At 41.7% G+C, this 16,624-nt stretch overlaps 1 pseudogene; it reads right to left on the reverse strand.

Moving 5' to 3' along the window:
* Window positions 1-15,449: 15,449 nt before the first annotated feature.
* LOC109267039 (olfactory receptor 2AT4-like) lies at window positions 15,450-16,398 on the reverse strand (annotated as a pseudogene).
* Window positions 16,399-16,624: the final 226 nt, after the last annotated feature.

The following is a 16,624-nucleotide window of genomic DNA, read 5'->3' on the forward strand; positions in this document are numbered from 1 at the left end:
CATTGTGCAGCTTGGACTTGGCCCAGGCAGAGGGACGCAGATGAGAGAAGGAAAGGTCAGCAATGCTTTTTGGCAATCAAAAATTTAAAGCACTCTCTAAATGCATAACAAGTTTTCCCTGTGTGTGGGACAGCTTCTGAATTTGGGGGCCATACAAAAGAGGCTAGGAAGCTAGACTGAAGGCTTCTAAAAGACAAATCTCACAATGCTTAAGAGGTTAGAGAGAAAGACCCTCCATTAAATATACAATAGTCTTACCTTAAAACATTTTCAAAATTTTTGAAGCTGTGTGTTTGTGTCTGTGTGTGTGTGTGTGTGTGTGTGTGTGTGTGTGTGTGTGTGTGTTGAGAAGGTGGGTGGTAAGCTTGCTAAAGACATAAGTTCAAAACCTCCAAAGGATAGGAACAGATCTTCCACAATCTTTAAGGGCTGAGGAGACAGAGACCAGCCAAGCTATCAACCCAAGGCCCAGGAGAACCAAAGTTAGACTAAATCTTATGAAAACTAAAACCAAGCCTAATTCAAGCCTTGATTAGCTCAAGGTGATCAGCCCTTACCCTGTTTCCTAACAAAGGGAGAGGGGTGCCTGGGTGGCTCAGTCAGTTAAGCAGCTGACTTCAGCTCAGGTCATGATTTCACAGATCATGAGTTCAAGCCCTGTGTCAGGCTCTGTGCTGACATCTTGGAGCCTGGAGCCTGCTTAGATTCTGTGTCTCCCTCTCTGTCTTCTGTCTCTCCCCCACTCACACTCTGTCTCTCTCAGAAAATAAACAAATATTTAAAAAATTAAAATAAATAAATAAAAGCAAGGGAAAAATTGATCTGGTGAAAGATATCATTGAGGGCCTCTATGAACCTATTATAAACATGTTCATCCCATAATAAAAAAATTGTTAGACATGCAAAAAGGCAGGAAAATGTGACCAACAATCAAGAAGACACAGAAGAGGATAGGATTATAAACCTGGAAAATAGATCAGTAGAAAATATCAAAAGTAAAGCCCAGAGAAAGATAAAAAGAATATATACTATATGATTTAATTAATATTAAATTTATGGACAGGCAAAACTAATTTATAGTGTTATAAATCAAAACAGTTGTTGTCTAAGGAGGTGAGGATTGGCAAGTTATAGGCAGAAGTATGCTTCCTGTTGTGATGGAAATGTTCTACATTTCTGTATTGAGTGGAGTGGTGGTTACATGGGTATTTATGTTTATGAAAACTCATTAAGTCATACACTTAAGATCTGTGAATTACCTTCTGTGTAAATTTTACCTCAATTTCAAAATACAACATGAAGAGATGAGGAGGTAAGACATAGACTTGGAGAAGATATTTCCATATTTTTAATACATATATCAAAGAATGTGTATCCAGCATATATCCATATAAAAGCTTTCCATAAATTAAGAAAAAAAGATAGATGACCCTTCAGGAAAAGGAGCAACAGACATGAATAGGCATTTCACAAAAGAGAACATCCAAATGACCAAAAAGTACATAAAGAGTGCTCAACATTATTTGTCATCATAGAAATGTAAATTAAAATAAAATGATACCATTACATACTCACCAGAAAGGCTAAAGTGAAAAGGATTGCCAAGTGTTGGTGAGGTACGGAGCAAGGGGTACTCCAATACATTGCTTATGAGTATGCAGATGATACAACCACTTTGGATAGCTGTTTGGTAAACCTTCTAAAACCTGTGACCCAGGAATTACACATATGGACACAAAGCCAAGAGATAGGACTGCTTGTGTCCACCAAGATACATGTATAAAAATGTGCATTGTTCTAAATATAAATCCAAAAGAATTAAAAACATATGTCACACAAAGACTTGTACATGAATGTTCATAGTAGCATTATTTATAAGAGTCAAAAAGCAGAACATCCTAAATGCCCATTAGCTAATGAATGGATAAACACAATGCAGTATATTCATGCAATGGAATATTATTCAAAAATGGAATGGAACACTAATCCATGCTACAATGTGGGTAATCTCTGAAAATATTATGTTAAGTGGAAGAAGTCAGATAAAAAAAGTCACATATTGTATGATTCCATTTGTATGAAATGTCCAGAATAGACAAATCTACAGAGGCAGAAAGATTAGTGATCCCCAGGGACTAGGGAAGGAGAGAATGTGAAGTAACTGCTTAATGGATACGGGGTTTATTTGAGGAGTGATGAAAAGCTACTGGAGTTAGATGGTGGTAATTGTTGAACAACACTGTAAATGCATGGAAAGCCATTGAATTGCACACTTTCAAATGGTTAAAATCATGAATTTTATGATTGGTGAATTCTGCTTTGATAAAAAATGTTCATTACAGCTTTCACTTATAATCCCCAAATGGAAACAACCCAAATGTCCATTATCAGTAGAATGGACAAATTATGGTATATTCATCCATATTGCATAGCAAGGAAAAAGGGTGAACTATTGTTACATGCAACAAGATGTATGAAGCTCACAGTCCAGTTTCGAATGAGAGAGACCATATCCAAAAGACTACATATTGTATTTAGTTGAAGAACAAAGATAGAAAACAATTAATGTATGGTGATAGAAGTCCTAACAGTGACTAAATTCTGTGGAGGGATTTATTTGACTGGGCTGGGCACAAGGCAATCTTCTGGGTTGCTGGAAATGTGCCATATCTTTAGCTGATCTATCTATATCTATATCTATATCTATATCTATATCTATATCTATATCTATATCTATATATCTATGTATCTATACCAATATCTGTGGATGTCTATGATGTCTATATCTTTATCTATATTTACAGCTAGACCTATATCTGTACCTAATATTTGTAGGCTTTATTATACCTGAGTTATACCTTGAATAAACAAGGTATAGCTTTTTGTCCTCCTTCAATGAAAGGAATGGCAGAGGATTCCTTTTGTTGGAGTCACTTCCTGATAGGAGTCAAAGTTACAGGTATACTCTAACCAATGGCAGAACCAGAGATTGGACGGCATTCCTGTGTAATATGATTTTTTCCCTCCCTCCTAGTTGGTACTGCTGCAGAGCAGATGTTCCTGATGAGTCACTTCATGTCCACTAGCCTGTAGGCTTCCCTAGCTCCAGCTAAGGAGGTATTACAGTAAACTAGAAACTTAGGGTCTTAGGAGCCACTGCTGCAGAGAAGAACACTGTATTCTTGTGACAGTGCCAAAGGCACAAGTCCCTACCCCAGAGGCTCCCTTCATCAAGCAAGGGGGGATGTGTGCTTCCAAGCACCCACAGAATTGGAGATCTTCAACTGAGGGGATCTAATGACTCCTCTCATACATTGGGATGCCCCTCTGAATAAACGACCCATGAGCAAATCCATAGTCACGTTTATATCATTGCTTTATCAACTCCGATGATTCTAAAACTACTCCCTCCCTGATTTTCCCAGAACTGTCCTGTTTCTCTTATTTGTGACAAAACCTCTCTTATGTCATTAAATCATAAAAATACCAAACCTGGAAATGTCCAGCCAGCTTTCTTCTTTATAGACAAGAAGGTCAAGGGCTTACCCAAGATCACATGGGATCAGTCAGCCACAGAACTAGGACCAGAACCCAGGCCTCTGACTTCCAGACACAGGCTCTTTCTCTAGATCATCTGGAAGCTTAAGTGTTCATGTGGGAAGAGATTGGGAAAAAGGTTTTCTCTTTTCTTCTCCATTTCTAAGCTGAAATTGTCAGCAACAATCAGAAATTTCAGTTTGTTCTTTAGTCTCTTAAGTGTGATGGGTGGCCTGGTTCCTCATTAGGGAGTGAAGGCTGAATAAACGTCTTTCTGAAAGATGCATGGAACAAACCACTCCACTGTGAATACTTCCTTGAAAGAAAAAAAAAAGTGTGCTGAAGGTCAGTGCCCCAGTACCCAGCCAGGAAAGCAAACCTGCTGCTCCCAACTAAAAAGAGTTAATTCTCAGCTGACCAGACCACCAGACACAACCTGTCTGAGCCACTCACCAGGTTTTCCTCACACCCAAATTGATGCCAACTGCATTTTCCTACATGATGTTATAGCTCAGAGGAATTGACTTTGGATTGATTATCACTGAGTTAAGCTGAATTGTGGTTTGAGGTGCTCAAGTTCAGAGCCATAAATCTATTTGTATCCCTGTCATCCCTCCTCTGTCCCACTTTTATTCAACAATGTGGGTGGGGGTAGGGAGGATGAATTCAGACTCTGAAGTCGAGTAACAAAGTGTCTTCTCAAGGTCAACCAACAAGTTCACAGCAAAGATGGGTCTTGAACCCAGTTTTCTGGCTCCTATCCAGTGTTCCTAAGGATTTTTCCTGAGGAAAGATGACTCCCTAGCCTGCCATCCAAAGTCTACTTGCAGCCTTATTTCTTCTTACTTTGGTCAAATGGCAACTCCTTGCTCTTGCCTTGTTTTTCTGCCTAACTTAGCTCAAATATTCCCTCTTCCAAGAGGCTTGGCTGGGCTTGGCTGTCTCGGGCCCTCTTTTCTGGGCTTTCACAGTTACTGTGCCTTCCTTTGTCATCACTACGATCATACTGGGTTGTCTCTGTCTACTTTGTGTGTCCATGGCTCCATCAGACTGGCAGCCCTGGGAGGGCTGACATGGAGCCTGATTGTTTCTGTTGAAAAGTGAACCCCACCCTTACCAGGAGCTCAGTGCTCCAGAGACAGGAGCCAGAAGGCAGCTTTCCCAGTAGGCCTTCAGTTGCTTGCTGAATCAGACAACCGGAAAGAAGGGGTCGTTAGCAATTAAATAGTTTTAGTTTAACCCTTTTCTTATACACAGAGGGCACACAAAAGGGAGAGTCAGAAACGGGCTGTGATTTGCCCAAGGCCACACAGTAAGTGAGTGACAGAACCAGAACTAGACTATTGGGTGGGGGAGGGGCGGATTATCACTTGGAGCCTCAGCAGAAGCTCTGCCTGCCCTCCAGACTGGGGCCAGAGGCAAGACCAACCAAGTGATTTATTTGGTCACCCCAAAGGCACTGAAGCACTTCCCTAAACTTTCATTTTGTTAGAGTGCATCCATGCAACAGATAAAACAGGTGCTTAGGGGGGCGCCTGGGTGGCTCAGTCGGTTAAGCGTCTGACTTCGACTCAGGTCACGTTCTCACGGTCCGGTCCGTGAGTTCGAGCCCCGCGTCGGGCATCTGTGCTGATGGCTCGGAGCCAGGAGCCTGCTTCCGATTCTGTGTCTCCCTCTCTCTCTGCCCCTCCCCCATTCATGCTCTGTCTCTCTCTGTCTCAAAAATAAATAAACATTAAAAAAAACAAACAAACATGTGCTTAGGTGCCAACTAGATAGGAGCACTGAAAAAGGTTTTGACAGAATTTAGTATTTGATAGTTTTCAAAAACACTGGTGTAGCATCATGGTAATAATCAGGAACTTTCTGGACTTCCTTACTTTTATTTTGTAGTTTAGATTGAGGGACTTATTTTGAATATATATCACAGGGGTGTTTTCAGTGCTTAAGGACACCAAAGGTATTGTTAGGGGACATTTCCTTGGTCGGGATTATCTGTGGGCCATGAGTTACAGTGCTGGCAGGGGACAGAGAAGGACAGAAAAACCTATTACTGGAATGTCCAATGTGATGCTGCACTTCACATACACCCTCTCCTCTCATCCTCCAGGCCTGCCAGGGAGTGGTTATGCCCCTTGAACAAAGGAGAAACTGAGGGTCAGTCTGAGGTCAGGGCTGGGGAGGGTGAGAGCAGAAGGAGTTCTGGAGCCAGCCTGCTGCAAAGGACTGAGCCCTGCCTGGCAACCAAGAGTGCTGGCTCTTGGACCAGCTCTGCCACAAGCCTGCTGTGACTTTGGACCCTCGAGCCTCAGTTTTCCCACCTGTAAAAGGAGGGCTTTGGAAGAGATGGTCTCCTCTAGCTCAGCTAGCATTTTGGTGTGTGCCCTCTGTGTTTGGCCCAATGAGGGGTCAGAATGGCCATCTCGTGCCGCCAGCCTCTGAGGAAGGAAAGCAAGGGCCCTGTGGCATGTTTAATCTTTACAGCCTTTGTGTCATTGTGCTTCACTACAACTCCCGAAGCCACACCATCCTCTCACAATATTTCCAATATCCTCTGTCATTCCCATAGCCGAGGAGCAGGATATGTGTGCATGACAGAGTTTGTGTTCATTAACTGGAGTTAGAAAGTCCTGGGTTTCCGTTTTGGCTTCAGCACTTTCCACTTTCCCTCTCTCCACTGTAATTCCCTCCTCTGTGACTCATAGTGTTACAGATGCCTCACTAAATATTTCCATTTCCTTCACTGTCATCGACCTTGCCTCTCTGTGAGAAGCTCTCTTACGAGATCATCAGCCTCTTGCTTGTGACTGCATAACCCTGCTTGTCCCATCAGGGTGTCTAGCCCAGGGCCACACAGACCATGTGTGCACACTGGGATCCTGATGTTCACCCATCAGTACATGTCCCTGGGCTCCTCACTGTGGCTGTACACATCCCTGGCCACTCTGAGGCTGTCCGTTCACCCCAGCCTTTGCCTGCTTCTGCACACTCCATCCCTGGCTCAGCTCACCTTCAAGGCTGATCCACCTTGGTGCTTGGTGTCTTCTGTGTAGTCATCACACTTGGCCCTGGGGGAAGAGCCAGGTAGGAGCTGGGCCACGCATGGCCCATTAAACCCTGGAGTCAGGGCCTGCTGGGGCCCCTCCCTCAAGTTTGTTCCCTCTAAGAGACCCCACGCCTGCCAGCTGGGAACAACTTCCTCGGTGGAGCAGGGGACTTGGCCTTGGGCTTTGCAGGTAATGGAAACAACATCATTAACAACCCTCATGGGTCCCAGAACTTTATTGGCAACGGAACAGTTTAATTCTTGTTTTTCCATCAGGCCTCACAACAGCCAGGGAAGACAAGCAGAGCCAGGATTGTCCCTACTATCAGACGTTTGAGGAAACAGATCTAGAGAAGTGAAGTGACTTACTAGCCCAAGGTCACAGGAGTGACAGCTGGTAGAGCTGGGATTTGGACCCAATTCCTGTTGAGTGGTTCAGCAGCACATCAATTAATGGCTGACACCTGAGTTCTTTCCAGTGATGTCACCTTGAACAAATCCCTTAGCCTCACTGGGCCTTTACTTCCTTTCCTGTGAAAAGGGTATATAAAAATGCTGCCTAACCCACAGGCTCCTGGGAAGCTTTCGGTACTTAGCTCAGTGCCTCCCACACAGTAAACCAGTAAGTGAGAGCTGAGATTTTGACCAACCGAAATAGTAAAACCCTGTTGTGTGATTGGAGCACACTACTCCTCGGGCACAATGAGGATCTTGGGGGTTCTGTGGGAAGAATGTGAGGTGGGGGTCTGTGCCCTAGCCCCAGCCAGTGCCAGGCCGACCCTTTGTACCTCAGTCTTTCAGATTCCTTCCTTTAGCTCCATTGCTCTCAGTTTCTGACTCTTGTCATTCTTTTACTAATCTGTATAAAATTTAAACAATTTTTTAAAATTTCACAAGTAATAAATAGATCCTATTGTAAAGTATCTTAATCAATATGGAGATTTATTTATGGAGTAAAAAGTGAATGTTTTCTTCACACCAGACCTTCCTCATATTTCCTCTCCCCTCCCCTCCCCAGAGGTAATGATTTGGTGTGTTCCTTCCAGATCTTTTCTAAGCATGGGGGGGGGGGCGAGTTGTTTTGTTTTTCTTTTAACATAAATAGAATCATTTTGCTCTTGATGGCATCATTTATATTCCAAATTACTAAGTTTTGGAACCTTTCCATCTGACATACTTCATTCTTTTTATCTGATGTTTGGTATTTCATAATATGGATATGACATAGACTGTTCATTTCCCTGCCAACGAACATCTAGGTTGTGCACAATTATTGCTATTATGAACAATATTATTATTAATGTCCTTTTAACATGAATCTGGGGGATGGACACCCAGATATTTGTCTCAGATCCTTAGAAGTAGAACTTCTGGGCCAAGCAGCAAGCACATTTTAAAATGGAATAATAATAGGGTGTGCATGTGCAGGGACTGTCCGGTTTCAAACATAGAGGCTTCGAGACCACGAACCTCAGAAATGACTGAGATGACCTTGCTGCGCCTGATGCTGCTGCCCAGAACAGAGGAAGACCATGCACGAGCGATTCATTTCAGCCCACAGAAAGGACCTGCATAATAGATGTCGACTGTAGATACACAACTGCAGGACGCAAGATTACTAAGCCATTGGCAGCTTGATGGAAACCAAAAGAATGATACAGCAGAGACTACAACCACTTCTGATCTAACCAATGTCACAATGGGACTGAAGATGGTTTTGGAAATTTCTTTGAATAACAAACCAGAACTTTTTTTGCTATTTTGTCCTCTCCAGATCTTCTCCTTCCGACTGAAGAGAGGAATTTTGGTTTGGGATAAATTTGTATATGTGGATCTTTGCTTCAGTGCCATAAAGGTAAATGCTGAAGGTTTTTCTGGAGGAGAAGATCTAACCATTCTTAAGTTAAAGGCAAAGAATCCCGCAGAACCACCGGACTGTTAGGTGGATTCTTTTGTTCTGTTCTGTTTTGTTCAGACACTACAGAGCTCCTTAACAAACACCCAGAACCATGGTAGCTGCACTTGGGAGCATAGCATAACGTGTAGACTTTGCCAAATCACTATGTTATAACATTGTGTGTTAACTATACTTCAAAAAAAATTTTTTTTTAACCAGGTCTGTACAAAAACAAAACAAAAAACCACCCAGAGCCAGCTTTTGGCAGCATGAGAAGGACTAAGGGCTTTCCAGGATGTCCCCGATGAAACTAACGAAGGGGTGTGATTTCTTGGAGGGAAGCAGTCACATGGAGCCCAATGGTCAGTAGAACTGCAGTAGGTAGGAGAAAACAAACAAAAACCAAGACTTTGCTTCCTTTTAGGTTCCCAATTTTCTTTTGTTTTACTTACAAAAGTGAGCCCAAAACAGGAGAGCTAAACTGTTGGCTGGGATTTCTTTGTAAAAAGCCAACATTTTAAGACTTACTAGTATAACATCATGGGATAAAATATGATTTACTTCATTACCTCTGAGAAGAAAAGTGTTCTCAGGCTTCTAGGAAATGACAGGCTGTTCTATAGCCATGGTAACACATAGTCTTCAGAACTTGTTTTAAACCTGTTGTATTGTTTAATGACTGCTTCCCACCAGCATGCAAGCTCCTGAAAGCCAGCCAGTTGAAAAGTCAGCCGCCCAGCAACAGCTTCACTCCAGCAAACCACACTTCCACCGCTACATGCAAACCATTCCCTCGATGCTGGCACCCCTGAAGGCCCAGCAGCCTCTCATCTCCGTGTTGTCCACAACCCTGTGTAAGATCAGCTCGCCATGTCGCTCCAAACCAGACTGTGCCATAAATGATAGCATTCCCATGCTTAAGCTAATGATTAGGTTCAGCCTTTTGTTTCAGAGTTGGCGTGGTGGTCTCTTCCTTTGACATTTTGTAATTATTTCTCTTTGGTTCATAGTAATGTTCTCTCTCTCATTTTTTATTTTGGTAATTGGGGATCTTCTCTCTTTTTTCTTAGTCACTCTACCTAAATGTGTGTCAATTTTGTTGATGTATTCAAAGAACAAATCTTAGTTTTGTCAATTCTTTCCATTCTCTTTTCATTTATTTCCACTCTAATCTATATTTAGTTATCTTCTGCCTACTGCTTGCTTTGAATTTAGTTTGCTTTTCTAAGTTCTTTTTTTAAAATTTTTTATGTTTATTTATTTTGGAGAGAGAGAGAGCAGGGAAGGTGCAGAGAGAGATGGGGACACAGAATTCGAAGCAGGCTCCAGGCTCTGAGCTGTCAGCACAGAGCCTGATGCAGGGCTCGAACCTACAGACGGCAAGATCATAACCTGAGCCGAAGTCGGATGCTTAACGGATGGAGCCACCCAGGTGCCCCTCTTTTATAAGTTCTTAAAGTTAAAAATTAGGCTATTAACTATTGGTTGAAATGGGTGATGGGGATTAAGGATGGCACTTGTTGGGATGAGTACCGGGTGTTGTATGTAAGTGATGAATCACTATATTCTACTCCCAAAACTAACACTACACTATGTGTTAACTAACTGGAATTAAAATAAAAACTTGAAAAAAATAGGCTATTAATTTGAAATTTTTATTCTTTTTCTAATGAGCATTTCCAGTTCTACATTTTCCTCAAAGCACTTGTTTTAGCTACATCCTATGATTTTTGTATGCTGTGTTTTCATTTTACTTAGCTCAAGATATTTTCCAATTTTCCTCATGATTTCTTTCTTGACCCATTCATTATTCAGGGGGGTGCTCTTTAATTTCCAAATATTTGTGGAAGTAGCATTCAGTGATAGAGTTTATTATTTTAAAGATAGCACAGAAAAACATGGGCAGGTTATTTAAAACACATAGGGCTTGGAACCAAAAAATCTAGTTTAGAAATAATGACGGCTTCAAAGTTGAAACTAGACAAGGTAGCACAGACAATTCTCAGAATATATTTGAAGAACACATAAGAGGAAGATAAAAGAGATTAAACTGAACCACGCTGCTGGAAATATAAACAGCCCCAAATAAGAATTTAGCATACTAGGAGCATTTTACTTACCATCAAGAATATAAGGAATTAATGCAGAGGAAATGGTATTACCATAAATATCGTTCTTATAATGGAGTCATAATCTCATGACTACCTAAGTATTTTCACCACGTGTAACTGATAAGTGGAGCCAGCTTTAGAGCTTAACGTTGTAATTGAGTTTAGAAGTGATTTAAACTAGCTTTTGAAATCTTAGAATTCACTTTTTAGTGCTTTTTCTTCCTTCTTCTCCCTGTAACATTGAGATATACAATATAGCACATAGTACACTCATGACATATATAGTTACTATATAAATGACCTTATGTCTTTTAGCTGACGGATTTTATTATCTTGACAAGAAGCATAGGTAGCCATTGGTGAGGACAGATAAACGATCAGATTTTTAAAAAAATCAAATCGTTGCTGCCTGTAAAACAAGTTGGCCTATGTAATTATCCTAATGATTGGTTAAAAAAAAACAAAAACAAAAACAGAAAAACTCCACTGGGAAGAATCCATAACATTGGGATATCAGTCATACATACGCTGACTCAGGATGAGGCCTGCACCCTTAGGAAAAAGTGAGGTGGATTTTAAGAAAGTATTTTCCTGATGTAGGTGTACCTTATCTGAGCTTAGTGTAAAAGGGATCCACAGACCTTGATTCTGACAGGTCATTCAATATGTCCCTGGTTTGTTACCTCCTCTCCTCTTCCAGATGACTTTTTCAAACCTTCTCTTCTCTCCATGATCCACAATACCTCTTCCCATTGTCCCTCCAGCAAACAGGAAGGAAATGCACAGAGTCCCTTTGCACACCCGCCCACCTGCCAGCATCCATGCCCACAGTCTGTCTTCCCGCCTATTCCCATGGACTAATTCTTCTTCATGTTCCTACTTAAAGCTGGTCACTCCAGCAATGCCCCCTCCCTCTCTCACCACCCATTTTTTTGCTTACCTTGAACAAAAACTTGATCTCTGCAAACTGTTGATTAAAGTTTCAAAATCAAAGTGCAGAACGGTCTTATAGTATGCTAATGCTACTATTTCCCTAAGGAAGAGATAATATAGCCATATTTATATATTATACATATGTGTGTAAGCATACAGATTTGCTTCTATTAAAATGAAAAAGAAAAAATATGAATAAAAACAATTTATGTAAAGGGCATGCAAACAGATGGAGGGAGTAGAAATGGAGGGGAGAATTCACTAACGATGCCTTGTTTCATAATTTTGACTTAAAATTGTTATCATTGTGACTTTAAAAGTCTATTAAAGACTATTTTGCTATTTACTGAAATTTGCTATTTGCTATTTACTGAAATTCTCACTCTCTGTTAATGCCCTTGCCTAAATCACATGCTGCATCTTTATCACAATTTTCTAAGGAGGGTTTTCTTCCCTTTAACACATGCAACAAAACTGTCACTGTCTGTGCCACTCACTTTTCTGAGAATGGTCTTCCTTCCTGCCTTTTTGGGGGGCGCTGTAGTTCTGCCCATTCCAGAGACTTTTTTTTGACCTGTGTGATTCCTGAAGAGAACTGAGTGGCAAAGTCTTTTGGGTTTGATTGTGAACTCCGTTTCTTGACTGAGGGGGTCCAAGCTAAAAATCAACACCCCATGATAGATAGCAGCCAGCATGCCACACAGCCTCCTGGCCAGCTCTAGAATGAAACCTCTCTTTCTCTGATGGGAGCAGCTCAGGGCTTCCGTTCAATCAGTCCACATCCACCATGTTGTTAACTCCATGAGGACTCCCAAACCACACTGTGCTATTTCTGCCCTTGTCTGTCTTCCTCACTAGATATCATAAACAAATTGAGGGCAGCGACTGTCCTGATTTCTCTCTGCATCTCTAGCTTCTATTAGCATGGTCTAGCACCTTCCAAAGGCAAATTAAAATTTTCTTTAAAAAAATTTTTTTTAATGTTTTATTTATTTTTAAGACAGAGAGAACACAGAGCATGAGTAGGGATGAGGCAGAGAGAGAGGGAGACACAGAATCTGAAGCAGGCTCCAGGCTCTGAGCTGTGAGCACAGATCCTGACACGGGGCTCAAACTCACAAACTGTGAGATCATGACCTGAGCCGAAGTAGGATGCTTAACCAACTGAGCCACCCAGGCACCCTGCCAATTAAAATTTTCTTAAGTGAATGGACAAATGGGGAAAATTGTATTCAGCAGCTTGATGCTTACTGTGAATGTGAAAACCACCTCAAGTCACCATACCCACGGAAAGACTTGGAGCGAACTTTGAGAAATACTTTGGTAGCCTCTGCCCAATGGAATGATGCCTTGTAAGAGTTTATTATAAAATACAATATTCACATAGAACAAACATATATAAAGTCTAATATACAGTTTAATTGTAAAGTAAACACCATGTCATCACCATCCATGGGAGAATGAAACATTGGCAACACCTCATAAGGCCCCAGGTGCTCCTCCTTGATTACAACCCTCTCCCTCTCTTACAGAAATAACCCTGGGGCACCTGAGTGGCTCATTCGGTTAAGCCCATCTGACTCTCGGTTTCAGCTCAGGTCATGATCTTGTGGTTTGTAAGTTCGAGCCCTGCGTGGAGCTCTGGGCTGGGTCGGGCTCTGTGCTGGTAGCAAGGAGCTTGCTTGGGATCCTCTCTCTGCCCCTCCCGTGCTTGCACATTCTCTCTCACAAAATAAGTAAGTTTAAACAAATAAATAAACAAGATAATTTTTTAAAAAAGAACCCCAGGGGCGCCTGGGTGGCTCAGTTGGTTAAGCATCTGACTTCGGCTCAGGTCATGATCTTACGGTCGGTGAGTTCAAGCCCCACTTCGAGCTCTGTGCTGACAGCTCAGAGCTGGGAGTCTGCTTCAGATTCTGTGTCTCCCTCTTTCTCTGCCCCTCCTTTGCTCATGCTGTTTGTCTCTCTTTCTCTCTCTCTCAAAAGTAAATAAAGATTAAAAAAATTTTAAAAAAAGAACCCCACTTTTCATTTTTATAAGAAATATGCCTTCTCTTCACAATGTATGCCATCTGTATGCATTTATAAAAAAATGTAGTTTAAGATACCAAATGTTTTCACGCATGTGAATCCTGAGAAACTTAACAGAAGACCATGGGTGAGGGGAAGGGGGAAAAAAAAGTTACAGAGAGGGAGGGAGACAAACCATAAGAGACTCTTAAATACTGAGAACAAACTGAGGGTTGATGGGGGGTTGGGGAGAGGGAAAAGTGGGTGATGGACATTGAGGAGAGCACCTGTTGGGATGAGCATTGGGTGTTGCATGGAAACCAATTTGAAAATGAATTATATTTAATATAAAAAAATGTAGTTTAGCCTTGCCTGTCTTTAAACTTTATATAAGTGGCATCATATCATATATATCTTTTTGAGTCATAATTTTTTTGCTCAACACTTTGTGAGATTCCTCATGTTGTAGTGCATATACGTAGTTCATATGTATGCCATATTTTATTGGCATCCAGTGTTACATCTAAGGAAAATTTTACAAGTTATAGAAATGCTGCCATGCCAGATAATAAAGTATGTGGATCTTCAACATGATAAGACAGTGATGAAGCGTTTTCCAAAGTGGTTGTATTTACAAACACTCCCACTATCAAAGTGTGAGGGTTCCATCAACCCATATGCTCCCTATATTGGATATTGTCAGACTTGGACATTTTAGCCCATCTGATGGGTTTTCTAGTGGTAACTATTTGTTGTTGTAATTTGCACTTCTCCTGTTACTACTAGGTTGAGTGTGTTTTCTTAGACTTACTGGTCACCTGATTGTGAAGCATCTTGCTAATTTTCCTTATGACTTGACTATTTCTAAAAATTGACCTGAATTAATTCTCTCTGTATTCTGGATGAATCCTGGGTCCTTTCCTTGGTGATATGCATTGCAAATAACTTTTTCTGTTCTGGAGCTCAGCATTCCACTCTTTCTTTGGTGCCTTTTGATGAACAGAAATTCTACATTTTAAAAGCAGTCAAATTTATCATTTTTTTTTCCCTAGGTCTAGAGTTTTTGAAAAATCTTGCTTAAGAAATACCTCCCTGGGGCGCCTGGGTGGCTCAGTCGGTTAAGCGTTTGACTTTGGCTCAGGTCATGATCTCACAGTTCATTAGTTTAAGCCCCTCACTGGGCTCTGTGCTGACAGCTCAGAGCCTGGAGCCTGCTTCAGATTCTGTGTCTCCCTCTCTCTCTGCCACTCCCCTGCTCATACTCTCTCTCTCTCTCTCTCAAAAATAATAAAAATAAAAACATTTAAAAAAAGAGAAATACCTCCCCATCCCAAGATGAGAGCTATACTCTTCTATATATTTTTATAGTTTTGCCTTTCATATTTAGATATTTAATGATTATTTAATGCTTGCTTGAGGTAAGGGACAAATTTCATGTGGATACCTGATGGTATTAATACCATTTATTATATGTCCATCTTTCACACCGCTCTGCTGTGTCATGTTCATATATTTAAGGGTCTGATTCTGGGCTCTCTATTCTGTTCTATTGATCTACATTCTACCCATGTCTTAATAACTAACTTTTCTGTGTTCTCATATTTATTACTATTTTAGCATTATTATATTAAAAAATCTATTTGATACTTTTATGAGACTGACTCACTGCCCAGCGTGTTAAGAAGGTGATAATTTTGATACTTTTAAGAAAATACTTCTTCTGTTTTATCTGACCTTTTTCTTTCCACAGAAGGGTTGATTTCATAGCCAATATATCATTAATGGAAATGGAAGTCTCAATGGTATATTTTGGGCCCTACTCTAAGGCACTCTTCCCTTCAAAAAACATTTTTGATGACATAATTTATTTTTAGCACACCGGTATCCTGGGAACAGAATTAACTACATCTAAGAATCAAGGGTCCCTCCAATGCCCTGGGTCCCAGGGACATGCCATTCTGATGATGGCTGCTTTGACATCCTTGTTCCTCAGCACGTAGATGAGAAGGTTGAGCACAGGTGTGAGAATAGCATATACCACATTGCCCATGATGTGGAAGTCGAGTGGCAGGTTAGCTCTGTAGGCCACATAGGCTATGGCAATGGATAAGTAGTAGGTGCCAACCACCAGGAGGTGGGAGCTGTAGGTGGAGAAGTCTTCTGAGCGTCCTTCTCGGGAGATGATGTGAAGCACCGAGGCCAGGATGTGGGCATAGGAGAGAAGCACCAGGACAAGGGGCAAGAAGGATACTGCCATGGCAATACAGAAGCCCATGAGGCATGGTGTCTGAGCAAGAGACCTGGACCACAGCCAGGTGGTCACAGAAGCAGTGATAGATGTGAGCAGTGTTGTCAAAAGCCATGTGGGAAGTCTGCACCACTGCTGGGTTGGCCAGGAGGAGGGCAGTGAGCCAGGCACAGGCTGCCAGTGCAGCATTGGTCTGTGGAGTCATGAGGACAGGGTAGTGCAGTGGGTGGCAGACAGCCACATAGCAGTCATAGGCCATGACCACCAGGATGAAGGCTTCTGAGCAGGAGAAGCTATGGAAGAGGTACATCTGCAGGAAGCAGGCAGGGAAGCTGAGGAAGTGGTCCCCAAGTAAGAATAAGGATGACATTTTGGGGACGACGGTTGTAGTAGAATGTCCAAGGCTCAGAGCTGATCAGGAAGAAGTACATGGGCTTGTGGAGGCTGGGCTCTGCCACCACAGCCAACAGGATCAGGCATTTCCCAGCAGGATGAGCAGGTAGATTAAGAGGAAAATCAAGAAGACAGGGAGGAAGAAAGATTCATGCAGAGACAGGATGCCTACCAGGTAGAAGACCAGTGAGTAGTTCTCTGATCCATTACAGATGGCTTCCATCAGCACATATCTAGAAACCAGAACAATCAGGAAAACATTAGCTAGAACATTCATCTTTCCCTTTTCAACCATAGATCTCAATCCCAATAGTTTCTTTGAGTCTAGAATTTCATTTCACATCTAAGATGCCCATAATGATGAGGTGTCTAATGAGCAATGCTTGAAAGAGCTGGTCCTCTCTGGGGGAAGAAAAGTGGACACAAACACCTGAAGGGCTGTTAAAGGG

Source organism: Panthera pardus, unplaced genomic scaffold (genome assembly GCF_024362965.1).
Source record: "Panthera pardus isolate Hobbes unplaced genomic scaffold, ASM2436296v1 HiC_scaffold_12, whole genome shotgun sequence".
Taxonomy (NCBI): Eukaryota; Metazoa; Chordata; class Mammalia; order Carnivora; family Felidae; genus Panthera; species Panthera pardus.